The sequence below is a fragment of the Drosophila biarmipes genome, unplaced genomic scaffold (genome assembly GCF_025231255.1).
Source record: "Drosophila biarmipes strain raj3 unplaced genomic scaffold, RU_DBia_V1.1 ptg000023l, whole genome shotgun sequence".
Lineage (NCBI taxonomy): Eukaryota > Metazoa > Arthropoda > Insecta > Diptera > Drosophilidae > Drosophila > Drosophila biarmipes.
The window spans coordinates 495,474-510,702 of NW_026114540.1; the positions used below are offsets into that span (position 1 = coordinate 495,474).

Sequence of the window (15,229 nt, forward strand, 5' to 3'; positions counted from 1 at the left end):
ATTTTTAGCGATATATCAGCTGTGCTACGCCCCTGCGCGCAGGCATCGCAACAAACAAAGAAATAATAAATTCATAACGAAATGACCAACACTGCCCGCGTTGAATCGGTGCACGCAGCATACAATAAATGTGCCAATAAGGTAAAATCAACTGGAGATGCTTTATATGCTTAATCCAAAATTTGTAGCTAGATTTTTTAGAGTCCAATATTCCACGGTTCATAAGAATAGACAGACAGGCAGAGGGGTTGACTCGAAAAGTGATCCTGATGAAATATATATGGTCATTTATATGAAAAAGTCAACCAACCGCCATAAATTTATACTTGCCGGAACATTTTTGTTTGGTGTTCATATGTCATTATTAGCCATACTTTGTAAAAATTCAAATTCAAGCAATGAAACACGAGCAAAAAAATAGTGTACGTCTCAGCAACATTATGTTTTGTTTTCGATAAATTGCTATGCCTTTTGATAATGTTTCAAGATCTAACCACCAACCCATTTTTTTATTATTTTATTATTTTAGTATGTAGTGCTTTGTATGGTCTTTAGTATGAACGTTGCTTGCAGACTTGTTGGGGTAGATTTTTAGCGATATATCAGCTGTGCTACGCCCCTGCGCGCAGGCATCGCAACGAACAAAGAAATAATAAATTCATAACGAACCTTTTTTACTGGCTGATATGATCTTCCAGATTTTTAGGATTCTGGGGGTAAAGCAGCGAGCGTTGTTCCTCCCCAAAGTGGGGATGCGCAATCAAGTTGTTCCAGCGGGTCACGCAGCTTAACTAGTCTGGTAAACCAGTCAGATATGAGGTGCCTCAGCAGCTCTAAGTGAGCCGCTTTTGAGGAGTAATATGTAAGTTCTGCGCCATAATTTTTTAGAGGTACCCTGAACCGATCTGATCTACTAAGCTTATTATAAAGGGTCAACTGACTCTGACACAGTCAAATGGCAGGCCTTCTATTATTTGTGACATTAATGGTGGTTTACACTGGAAACAGTGCGTACATCGTCGAACAACAAAACTGCACTCGCATAGTGCATTGATCAACCAAATTATCTGCCGAAGCAAGCCGACTAGAGCGCGAAGTTCTGCGTGACAATTGGCGTAGTAAAAATTATCAATATATTATTTAACAAAACGATCCCCTTTAGGCATTAACATCGGCAGTCGTGCTCTGCGTTCTAGAACCAAGTACGCTAGTCGACGGCCCATTCGACCGCGCTTTTGACATATTCATCCTTCGAAACAAGTCAGAGCTGACCACCATGTCGACGGTTTAGGGATAAAAGTTTGGGGTCTGGTAGGAATACATGAATCGGAATCCAGCTAGACGAAATTTTCTGTATCTGCTGGAGGATATCTTGATATATATGGTAGAAGTATGCATTCAACTGCCTCTTTTAAGGAGTCCAGTCGAGACCAATAGTCGTCTGGACAGCAAAGTTAGCACACAGTTTGTCTCCTGCCTGACTTCAAATCTTGACAAGGGCTCTTGCGGGTAAGACCATTCGATGCCGGTAAGATCATTTATTGGGATAAGGGTTGATTAAGTTAGGCGCTAAGGTACTGTTGGGTTACCTGATTGACAACAAGCGATGGAGACAGTTTGCTAAGAGATGCTTGGGAGATTGAGGTATACCGACGTAGAACTGTTCGTTGCTAGCTGAACGATTCTTATATACTAGGGAACGATCAATTATATAATGTGAGAAGAGACAACAGCACCTTTTTTCGGTTGTGTTCGATGAGTTTAAGGCGCTTCTACCTTAGCTTAAAATCCACTTTTATATAATACTATTTTAATGCTAAGAAAGGTAATATGAAGTTAAGAGAAGTAGTCATCGAAATTGATTGCGTCGAAAGTTACGGGCTATTTTCTCAAAATAAAATCCAAAACACACACACACAAAAGCAAACATTTGAGCCACAATAAATTTGATGTAGTATGCTTTTAAGAAAACTTTTAAAAATACCCCAGAAACAAGCTTGAACGTATGTTTAAATTTTCTGATGGGAGAAGCTCGCAGTTTAAATAAAATGAATTAATTAAATTAATTATAAATACATAAATAGTCCAAAGCTTTATAGATTGAATAAAACCTTTTTCGCACCTTTATAGCGTAGAGACCGACATAAAAAATGGTTTGGCTAAAATTTTAATAAAATATTTTAGTGACCAAGAGCTACGAAGACTGACCAACTAAGCAGACCAGCACACGAACGCCAACGGAAGAAGACAACCGGCACACCTCGCGGAGGACAGAGGGCACTACACCGACGGAGCATCCAGCAGAGACCAGGAGGGACAACCCATATCACAGACCCTCATTAGGCCTAAGCAGATGGAATTCGGTATTCAACGAGCGGGAAATCGCCAGCGACCTCAGCCGCAGAGAACCGTGCCGAGAGATGCAGGGACCTTGTGGGTATAATGTGGGCGTGGTAAACTTGTTTTAGGTATTTACGAGATCCACCACTTTTCAGTTAAAACTTTTTCTAGCACAAATTTCATGAGCGCAACAGTTCTGCGCGATTTCTGCCATTTTCTTTTAGGTGAATCGATAGAAATTAATGCATTGTGCATTACAGTTGAAATTCTTTTTTTTAGCTTTAAATTGTAGAAGCCACAGCTTTGAGCTTGTTCGAGTAATAATCTTGCTATTGTTGGCACCAACGCAATTTTTGAGGATTTGTTTAGCAATATTTCTTAAAATTTATAAAAGTTACGGTTACGCCCATTTGATTTGTTACATTTTGGGTATATGGCGAAGGCGACTACTATATATACAGGAAGAATTAAAAATCTATATCCGATTGCTTGGAGTGATATATAAATCAAAAGGTATCGAAAAACTACAGGAATTGCATACCAAGACTTTAAAAAAAATCTACTGGTGTGGGAGAGAAAGTGGTGAAAGTTAAAATATGGAAAATTTTATCTGTTGGGACCCGCTATTAACCTAGTTTTTTTTTCAATTAAAATACTCTTCGTTTGACACCTCATCTGTTAAAATCGGATGCTCTGTTCAAAAGTAATACGCAAAACAAGATTTTGGGAATCCTCTCAAATCGAAAATTTTATTTTGCTTGTCAGTCTGTAAGCTTGTCAGTTTGTCAGTTTACACCAAAACATTATTTTAGAGTTCTGAAAATTCTAGACGATGTTAAAAAGCTTTATAAAAGAAACATTACCACGTTTGCAAAAGCTAACTTGTTTGGCGAGACAACAGCTAAATAGCTAAATTTTGTATACCCGTAACATGTGAAGTACTGAAGCTACACGCTGTGCTATGCGTCGTTAGAAAGGTATTTCGAAATACTATGTACGCCTTTTAAGCACAATTTATCTTAATAACACCGTTTAAAAATTATGCTCCAAAGATTTTTATTTTTTTAAGTCTTTTTTAATGAATGATATACGACGCATTCTTGTTAAAATAGCCGTTTCAAAGTTATTAATTAACAAAAATGTCCGCATTAGCACATCAAAGCATCCTACAATGCCTGAGCATGCATGGAAATTTAAGATGATGTTAAACACCTTAATATAAGAAAACACTTTTGAAAAAATTAAATAGGTTGGCGAGAAAAGATCCATAAATAGCTAGCCTTTGCACACCAGTACTACTAAATCTGCATACTATTCGAAAGGTATTTTAAAATGTGTACAATGTACAGCTTTTTAACATGATTTGTCTAAATATAAAAAAAAGCTTCTGATATCAAACAAAAATACCTCTTAACGAGGTAAAACTGTGAAAACCTGGGAATTAGTGTTATTGGATTGTAAACTGGGCCTGCATTTTCGCCAGCTGCTTCTTAAATTTTGTGGTTTTCGAATTTCTTGTTATTCGCATTGCATCCGAATATTTCACACCCGAAAACCATTAAAGTATCTTAAATTATTTTTCAGTTAAACTAGTCACATGTGTTATGTATGGTTTATACAAAAAAAAACTGTAATGGTACCTACAAATGACGTGATCATAACACAGAACGCTATGAACATTACGAAGACAAATGGTTAGTAACCAAACAATGAGAAAACTGGCGTGATGTCACTTTAAACTTATTCTTCCAAATCTAGATCGTTGGCCCACTGTTTACACTCCTTGCAGCGTTTGTCGGCAAAACTTATGGAACACGTGGCCACATTTAAATCCTATGATACAATTATAAACAGTATTTTTCATTATTACTGGGCGTTGACATAGAAGGCATAGTTTTTCGCATAATACTTGCTGACCACGTCTATGCAGTGTAACTACCTTGTATCAAAACAGTCGTTCAGTTGAATCTCATGGGCGAAAAATAATGTTTGCTCTTGGGGATTGTAGTGCCACAGCATTTTAATAAGCGATTTTCGCAGGTTCGGATTTGTGCGGTCCAATTTAATTTGGCTAACAACCACGGCGGGTCTCACATAGTCTAAAGTAATAAGGATTTGTTTGTATTAAACTGATAATATTATATATACTTTATCATGCTTCTTACCCACAATGTCGTCTAAGACTTTGGCTACAATTTCGGGTTGTTCGGTAGTCTCATTGATAAGCTGATGCCATAAATCCATCTCTGGATAATAGCTTTCTTCTTTGCATATGGTCAACGCCTCCAGAATTACGTATTCCTGTGAACGCATAAGAAATGGCAAAAGTTGCTTTCGATTGGTATCCACTTTTTGCAAAGAGTCCAAATACTGATAAAAAGACAAGGGAACGCTATAGTCGAGTCCTCGATTATTAGATACCCGCTACCCAGCAAAAGGGATTGTAATAGAGATCAAATATGCATGCAGCAAAGCAACCGTTTTCGATTCTGTAAACTGGCTTCACCTAGCGATGAACACTTTACTTAATCACAACTTTTTAATAAAGGATTCGATTTGATACTTTTTATGGAGATAAATATTGGTAAAATAAGAAAATCTCATTTAAAAATAGAATTAAAAGAATGTACATAGAACTTAATTTAAACAATCTTGAGGTGCTTACCAATGCCCAATTGGATCGGAAACGCTTCATTTTACTTGTTACATTCTTTCCAAATAGACCTTTTACTTCGAATAACGGATGTATATCTAACATGTCACGTAAGTCTTTTACCCAGTATAAATACTCTGGAGTGTGCTCCAGTTGATGGACAAAGACTTCTGGCTTTATCTCGTTCTTATCTAGAAGTATTTCAAAGGCACGTTCACGATCCAATTGAACTAATGAAAAGACATCCTTGTTCTGTAACCTATAAATATTTTGTCAGTCCGTTCTTAAAAGCGCGTTCTTAAATACTAACTTTAAATACATTCGGAGGGCGCTTTCGAAATCACCCTGATATAAATATAGAAAAGCCAAGGATTCGATTCGTACAGGTGAGATGGCCATTCCTTAACAAGATTTAGAAATCCGCTTACGAACTTTACATTTGTACATTCGTACAAAACCATCTGGTACACGTGAGGATCGAGTTGGCATTCGTCGGATGTCGGCAGATAAGCACTAGCGGAGCGTAACTGCTGACATTTTAAAAATTTCTTCTTCCCAAAGGACTGTATTTTTCCCCAGCATTCGCAGGCACAGTTTTGCAGCATCCTCATATTGCTTGAGCGCCAATAAATGGCTAATGTAAAGTCTAGACAATAGTAGTAATTTATTTAAACGAATCAAAGGATTAAAGTTTTTTACTTACCTGGTTATGGAGTGAACGAGAACGCTACCGCCATGCGTGGCAAGCAGTTCTATTGCCTCCTCGAATTTACTGTTTAAATTAAAGGAAATAAAAAGGAAAGCTCTTCGATGTTTTAGTGATTTGACGATAATATACAAGTTTATAGCAAATATTCAAGAAAGTCCAAAAATATTATGAAAGTACCATGTAGTATGCACATATATTGAATACCCAAAGTACCGAAAGTACTTAAAGGGTGCGCACTGTAACACTTTGTTGCAGTGTTTACATATTTAAAAGTCCCGGTCATAAGCCCTAAGTAGCCGAAATATGAACCGATCGCTATGGCTTAGCCCGCACACAGAAAGTGCTACCGTCGGCATAATTGTAACGAACGGACAGCATACGAGGTGTGTTCAAAAAGTAAGGTGACTTTGCATTTTCAAGAAAAAGTATTAATTTATTTATCAATATTAATGTTGTCCCCTTCAAAGTAATCCCCCTCAGATACAATACACTTATGCCAACGGTTTTTCCAATCCTCAAATCACTTCCCATAAGGACTTTTCGGTATAGCCTTGAGCTCTTCCAGCGATGCAGTCTTTATCTCTTCAATCGTTGCGAATCTCCGACCTTTCATAGGTCTCTTTAGTTTTGCGAACAAGAAAAAGTCACATAAGGACAAATCCGGTGAATATGGTGGCTGAGTCATTCTTCTGGTGTTGTTTTTGGCCAAAAAATCTCTTACAAGCAAAGATGAGTGCAGATAAGCAGGGGGCATTATCGTGATGCAAAAGCCATGAATTGTTTTTCCACAATTCTGGACGTTTCTTTCGTTTTGCTTCTCGCAAACGGCGCATAACTTCCAGATAATCCTGTTTATTGACCGTACGACCATATGGTAAGAGCTCCTGATGCACCACGCCATGATAATCGAAGAATACAGTGATCAAAACTTTGACATTTGATCGAACTTGGCGTGCTTTTTTCGGTCTTGGCTCACCTGGGCTCTTCCATTGTGACGATTGGGCTTTGGTTTCGATATCATAACCATATACCCATGATTCGTCACCAGTTATGACCCTTTTGAGTAAATCTGGGTCGTCGTTGACGTCATCCAACAGCTCTTGAGCGATGCTCATGCGACGGTTCTTTTGGTCAAAATTCAGCAATTTTGGAACAAACTTCGCTGACACACGACTCATGCCCAAAACGTTTGAAAAAATTTCATGGCACGAGCCAAGCGATATACCGACATCTTCAGCAACTTCTCTGATAGTGATTCGACGATTTTCCCAAACAATTTTCTTCACTGCTTGAACGTTTTCATCAGTTGTTGACGTGCTTGGGCGTCCAGAGCGAGGCTCGTCATTGGCATCTTCCCGGCCACCTTGGAAGAGTTTGTACCACTTGTAACTCAGAACAGTTTCACCGTATGCCACTGTCAACATTTTTTTACTCAGAACAGTTTCACCGTATGCCACTGTCAACATTTTACACAAAATTTGATGCAAATCCTTCGATCCATACTTTTCGATAGCAAAAAATCGCTGAGCACGCAAAATAACTTGTTACCTTTACGCCTCTCACAACTAAACATAAAAGGGGGTTCAATTGAAACTTGGTACAGATGTTAGGGAAGAGTGCACCAACATAACATAACAAAAAAATCGATAATCGAAAATATGTTGCCCGCGAAATTTGAAAAGTCACCTTACTTTTTGAACACACCTCGTATGCATACCCCTCGCGCCTTCACTTAAGATCGCATAGCAAAGTATATAAATACACTCCTTTATATATAAGAATATAGGTACATAGCCGTCTCTCTGCCGCCGCCTGCGAGCAGCGTAAATACTCAACCTCCCGCGTGGGCTACGGCCCAAAAACTACAAACAAAACTTAATTTTCTGCAAGAAAAATTTATAAATAATAAACGCCCGAAAATTGCCTCCAGTCACTCAGTGCCAATAAGAAAAATTAATGAAACACTAACAACAACAAAACCCCCATCCCCGAAGCAATTACCAAAACTTCAAAAGACGTGCCCGAAGGATTGCCCTGGACCACTGGACAGCCCCAACTGCAACTACACCTGTGCGAGGACCGGCACCGGTAACGCCGGAACCCAAAAGGCAGCAGCAGCAGCAAATAGAGTGCGGGAATACGCCCCCGAGGGAGCGTCAGCGTAGCCAAACCGGCGACGACGAGCTGACGTAGAAGGAAGGAAGAGAAACCAACAAAGCTGGAAACAAATTTTTTTTTGCCCAATTAAAAAGTATGGCAGGAAAATAGAATTGTAAAAAAAAAATAGGGATAAAAGCCAATTAAATTTTTTTATGACTCATTTCTAAAGAGAAGTAATAGCATAAGTAAAACAGATATAATATATGATTCTGACTATTACTTTCTAGAAACATTACACACAAAGGAAAATAAGATAGAAATTGGAAAAAGGAATATCGATACAATATACAAAATGGGTTTGGTAGATACAAAAGTTGTAGATTCCACGGCAAATTTGTTAATAAAATTAAATCTGAAAAAATTGATCTTCGAACATTCACAATATTGTTAATGATAATCGTTATTATAATGTTGGCAAGCGTATTACTAAAATTGTATAAATTACACAACAAATGTTTGAAGAAAAGATTCCAGAGTCAAGCAAATGACCTGGACAAAATCTAACCAAAAAAAAAAAACAAAAAAAAAACAGAACAAACAAAAGTGATTACACATAAATGTCAAGACCCAAAATCTAAGAAAATAAAATTACAATAAATATAAAAATATTTCATGTAACCCTTCTTACAAAGTATGGCTAAACTAAAGGTATGGAATGGAACAAATTGTACGGGGAATTATCAAACATTAAAACTAATTTTGACAGATCATACAAGTCACTAACCCAGAATAGACCTATCCAAAAGAACACGGTTAGGAAGCATGTTGAAATATTAGTAGAGTGCTTTAATGAAGCGCGAATGCTAATACATGATCACAGGGAAAGATTAAATCTAGATCATTGGTCACAGGTATCGAAACTTTTGATACGACTACGATCTAATTTAATATTTTTTAAACAAAATTTCAGTTTAGAAACATCGGTACCAACCGTTCTAAACACTCCAATAGCAGTTGACACTGCACCTGACCCGGAATCAACAGAAACGAATGAAGAAGAGCTTCCCAAAGTAAACCTCAAATAGAAGATGAAGATTTGAATAATCTTACTATTCCGGCGGTATAGACTGATCTGGACAATTCAACAGATTCAGATCTTCGAGTGTAATAGAAAACAAAACAAGTAACTCTTTGATTTTATTAATACAGCATCCAAGCTTATACCAGTTTTTGACGGTAAGGCTGAGAATTTAACAAGTTTCATTGATGCTTTAGAAATAATAGAATCAATAAAAGGCGAGCACGAAGAATTAGCTGTCTCCATAGTTAAAACAAAGCTATAAGGTGTCGCCAGAAATCTAATCGGTAATGAAACAACAATTACTGAATGATTTCCAAACTAAGAAGCAACGTCAAAGGCGAAACTGTAGAAGTATTATCAGCGAAGCTGTGAACCTACAGCAGCGCAATAAAACTGCTAACCAATATACACAAGAAATTGAACAGATGACGAAAGCCTTAGAAGGTGCATATATAACAAATGGTTTACCTTTAGAGCTAGCCAGAAGTTATTCCACGCAACTTGCAGTCAAAGCAATGACTAAAAATTGCACAATCGATAAGGTAAAACTTATCATGCAAGCTGGCACATTTAGTACTATGAACGAAGCGGTTTCCAAATTTGTCAATAGTTGCACTGAAGCAACTGGACAGTCAAACACCGTCCTATATTTTAAGAATTATCCACAGCGCGGCCCAAATCGCGGACGTGAAAATTATAGAGGTAATTTTCGTGGTAATCACAATAACTACAACCACAATAACTATAACAACAATAACCGAAATAACAATAGAGGACGAGGCCAATATAGAGGAAACTATGGAGGCGGTGGTAACTCTAACCGAGGTCACAATGGCAATAACCAAAGCAATGTGGGAATAACCCAAAATAATAACCAAAATACATCGGAAAACTCCCAAAGCCCTTTAAATACTTAACAATAAAAGAAGTCAGAGTTTACACCATTAATCTCAGCCAAAATATATTCGTTTTATTTTTCAATGTAGCTACTGGAAAAGAACTTATCTTTTTAATAGACACGGGTGCAGACGTTTCCATTTTAAAAGAAACTTCGGATAACTTCCAAAACATTCAAGTTGATTACGTCATAGACATAAAAGGCATAAGTCAAGAAATAATCAAACCCAAAGGTTTAGTTTCTATAGAGATACGGACAACTAAATACATAACTCCACACGATTTTCGTATCCTAAATTCACATTTCCCAATTCCATGCGATGGAGTAACAGGCATCGACTTTATTAAAAAATACAACTGTCAATTAGACTTCAAGCCATCTGAAAATTGGCTTATAATTAATAGCTCATAGTTCTGGCAATAATTCAATACTTCTGCCAGCAAGATATTCGGAAGTTATTCGGAAAATTGAACTTAATTCAAAAGAAGACAGTGTATTAATTCCAAATCAGGAAATTCAGCATGGTATTTACGTTGCAAACACCATAGCAACATCCAATAATGCCTTCATAAGACTATTAAACACAATAATGCCGACCAAGTAGTCAGTACAGATAACCTAACATATGAATCACTTTCGAACTACGATGTAGTCAACACAAATTCAGACAATAGAAAAAAAACCGTATAGCGATATATATGCACCCAGTATAGCGATATATTCGGATTGGAAACCGGATCAATAACCACAAATAATTTTTATAAACAGAAACTGAGATTAAAAGATCATGAGCCAGTCTATATAAAGAACTATCGAAGCCCACATAGTCAGGTGAACGAAATACAAAAGCAAGTAGAAAAATTAATCTCTGACGGGATTGTCGAACCGTCAGTATCCCAATATAATAGCACATATTTACTTGTCCCTAAGAAATCATCCCCCGGGTCAAATGTAAAGAAATGGCGATTACTACTGACTACCGCCAGATTAATAAAAATTACTATCTGATAAATTCCCATCACCTAGAATTGATGATATTTTAGATCAACTAGGTCGAGCAAAATACTTTTCATGTCTTGACTTAATGTCAGGATTCCATCAAATTGAACTAAAAAAAGGTTCCAGAGATATAAAGTCTTTTTCAACGAGCAACGGCTCATATCGTTTCACGCGATTACCCTTCGGATTAAAAATAGCTTCTAATTCGTTTCAGAGAATAATGACTATTGCGTTCTCTGGTCTAGAACCTTCCCAAGCATTTCTTTATATGGATGACTTAATACTAATCGGTTGTTCCGAAAACCATATGCTTAAGAACTAAACAGATATTTTTGAGAAATGCAGGATATACAACCTAAAGTAACATCCAGAAAAATGTTCATTTTTTATGCATGAAGTGACTTTTCTAGGTCATAAATGCACTGATAAAGGAATACTTCCAGATGACAAGAAATACGATTATGAACTACCCAGTTCCGCACGACGCGGACGCGTTTTATAAAAAATTTCGCCGACTATTCACGGCACATAACAAGATTATGTAAAAAGAATGGTTCTTTTGAATGGACGGATGAGTGTGAGAATGCATTTCAATACTTAAAAACAAAACTTATGGAACCTACCTTGCTACAATATCCAGATTTCACTAAAGAATCAAAACCATAATGGTCTCCAACTTCCCATTGCATATGCATCAAGAGCATTTACAAAAGCTGAAAGTAACAAATGTACTACTGAGCAGGAATTAACTGCAATTCATTGGGCGATATAAGATTTCAGACCATATATATATGGAAAACATAAATAAAGCTTCTAAGCCCAACGTCTACGACGTCATAAAAAATGATGAAGTACGTAAAGTAGTGACCTTGCAGATAAAAGATACGTTATGTTTATTTAAACAAGGCAGAAGACAAAATTACTGCAAGATATGATGTTAGGGATTTATATACTAATGGAGTTATTGACTTAGATTAATTTTTCCAACGGCTTGAATTGCAAGCCGGTATACATAAAATCAGCCAACTCAAAGTGGCACCGTGGGAAAATATCTTTCAACATACTTCAATAGATAATTTCAAATTAATTGGCAATAAAATTTTGAAAACATTAAGAGTGACCCAAGTAACAAATTTAAAAGAAAAAGAAACAATTTTGTCTATATTTCATGATGATCTAATTCAAGGAGGTCATACTGGCATATCAAAAACTTTCACCAAAGTAAAAAGACACTATTACTGGAAAAGCATGTCTAAAGATATAACTGAGTACGTAAGAAAATGTCAAAAATACCAGAAAGCCAAAATAACTATACAAACAAACACCCCTTTAACAATTACAGACACACCATTAATTGCTTTCGACAGAGTGATAGTGGACACTATTGATCCACTGTCAAAATCAGAAAATGGCAATGAGTATGCACTTTAACATGTGATAAAAATGCTAATACTGTCGCTAAAGCAATATTTGAATCTTTTATCCTGAGGTACGATCCAATGAAGGCGTTCATTACGGACATGGGAACAGAATATAAGAATTCAATTATACACGATTTGTGCAAATATTTAAATATTGCAAATATTACATCCACAGCACACCACCACCATACAGTTGGAACAATAGAAAGAAGTCATAGAACTTTCAATGAGTACATACGATCTTACATATCGGTTGATAAAACTGATTGGGACGTATGGCTTCCATATTTTGTCTTCTGTTTCAACACGACCCCTTCTATGGCACATACTTATTGTCCATATGAGCTAGTATTCGGTAAAACAAGTAATTTACCAAAACATTTTAGTAGCATAGATAGTGTAGAAGCACTATATAATATAGATGACTATGCTAAGGAGAGTAAGTATAGATTAGAAGTAGCCTATAAAAGAGCTAGAGTTATGTTAGAAGCAAATAAAAATAGAAATAAACTACTATACGATCATAAGTAAGGGGTATAGATATATCAGTAGGTGACAAAGATTTATTAAAAAACGAGACAGGTCATAAATTAGATTGTAAATATACAGGTCCGTATATAGTAACGGAAATAGGAGATAGAGATAACATAGTAATAACAAAAAATAAAAATAAGAAACAAACCGTTCATAAGCATAGATTAAAAATCTTTATTTCATAAATTGCACTTAGTATGGATATACAAAGACACACATATATAGATAAATAAATACACATTCTTTCAATAATTTCATTTTCTTTGATTCTAATAACATAATACAAAAAAAAAACAAATAAAAAAAATGGATGTATTAATTAGAAATTTTTATTATAAAAATAACTTCATTATATTACGTTATTTTTCAAAAGGAGGGAGATGTAGTATGCACATATATTGAATACCCACTGTACCGAAAGTGCTACCGGTACCCCTCGAGCGCATAGCAACGTATGTAAGTACACTCCTTTATACATAAGTATATAGGTACATAGCCGTCTCTCTGCCGCCGCCTGCGAGCAGGGCAGCTACGAGACTTAGTCTTACTTACACTTAAAGAATATGGTAAAAGATCAGAGACACTTTGATCGTTGGAGCGGCACTATTGCTGCTTCAACTAAATAAAAATAAACCCGAAATAAAAAATAAAAGGAGCGACTAAATTATCATACAACAACCAACAAAGACCCCAACTTTACTTCCCACCGTAGATCCTTCTGCAGAGAATGTGGAAAACAAGAAAAAAGTTAAAATCAAGTCAAGTATTTCTATATATCAAAGTTGCGCCTAACGGAATGAAACGAACCCGACACGTCAAAGCGTATTTTACTTTGTTAGTATTTAGCACTCATTGATTAATAATAAAGTTAATAAGTTGGAGGAATCGTGCCAATAAGGTAAAAACAACTGGAGATCCTTAATATGCTTAATCCAAAATTTGTAGCTAGATTTTTTAGAGTCCAATATTCTAGCGTTCATAATAGACAGACACGCGGAGGGATTGACTCGAAAAGTGATCCTGATGAATTATTTATGGTTATTTATACGAAAAAGTCCAACCAACCGCCATAAATTTATACTTGCCGGAACATTTTTGTTTGGTGTTCATATGTCATTATTAGCCATACTTTGTAAAAATTCAAATTCAAGCAATGAAAAACGAGTAACACATAGTGTACGCCTCACCAACATTATGTTGTTTTTCGATGAATTGCCTTCTGACAATGTTTCAAGATCTAACCACCAACCCATTTTTTTATTATTTTATTATTTTAGTATGTAGTGTTTTGTATGGTCTTTAGTATGAACGTTGCTTGCTGAGTTGTTGGGGTACAGTTTTAGCGATATATCAGCTGTGCTACGCCCCTGCTCGCAGGCATAGCAACGAACAAAGAATTAATAAATCCATGATAAACAATAATAAGGTTGGAGTCTGATAGGAATACATGAATTGGAATCCAGCTAGAAGAAATTTTCTGTAGCTACTGGAGGATATCTCTAGGAATTCCAAGAGGAAGGAAGGACAATACCAGGAAATGCAGAAAATTCTGGCATACAGTTTGTCTCCTGCCTGACTTCAAATCTTGACGAGGGCCGTTGCGGGTAAGACCATTCGTTGCGGGTAAGATCATTCATTGGGGTAAGGGTTAATTAAGTTAGGCACTAAGGTACTGTTGGGTTACCTGATTGACAACAAGCGATGGAGACAGTTTGCTAAGAGATGCTTGGGAGATCGAGTTATACAGACGTAGAACTGTATGGTGCGATTTTGTACAAATATTTTGAGTGCGTTGATAGCTGAACAATTCTTATATACTACGGTACGATCTAATATATTATGTGAGAAGAGACAACAGCTCCTTTTTCGGTCGTGTTCGATGAGTTTAAGGCGCTTCTACCTTAGCTTAAAGCTCACTTTCATATAATACTATTTTAATGCTAAGAAAGGTAATATAAAGTTAGGAGAAATAGTCATCGAAATTGATTTCGCCGAAAGTTACGGGCTATTTTCTCAAAATAAAATCCAAAACACACACACACAAAAGCAAACATTTGAGCCACAATAAATTTCATGTAGTATGCTTTTAAGAAAGCTTTTAAAAATACCCCAGAAACAAGCTTGAACGTATGTTTAAATTTTCTGATGGGAGAAGCTCGCAGTTTAAATAAAATGAATTAATTAATTAAATTAATTATAAATACATAAATAGTCCAAGATTAGTAGATTGAATAAAACCTTTTTCGCACCTTTATAGCGTAGAGACCGACATAAAAAATAGTTTGGCTAAAATTTTAATAAAATATTTTAGTGACCAAGAGCTACGAAGACATGACCAACTAAGCAGACCAGCACACGAAGGCCAACGGAAGAAGACAACCGGCACACCTCGCGGAGGACAGAGGGCACTACACCGACGGAGCATCCAGCAGAGACCAGGAGGGACAGCCCATATCACAGACCCTCATTAGGCCTAAGCAGATGGAATTCGGTA

General features: G+C 36.5%; 1 pseudogene; it reads right to left on the bottom strand.

Annotated features, from left to right (window-relative positions):
* Positions 1-4,114: 4,114 nt before the first annotated feature.
* On the bottom strand, positions 4,115-15,203 carry LOC127012154 (vacuolar protein sorting-associated protein 41 homolog; annotated as a pseudogene).
* Between the last annotated feature and the right edge of the window lie 26 nt (positions 15,204-15,229).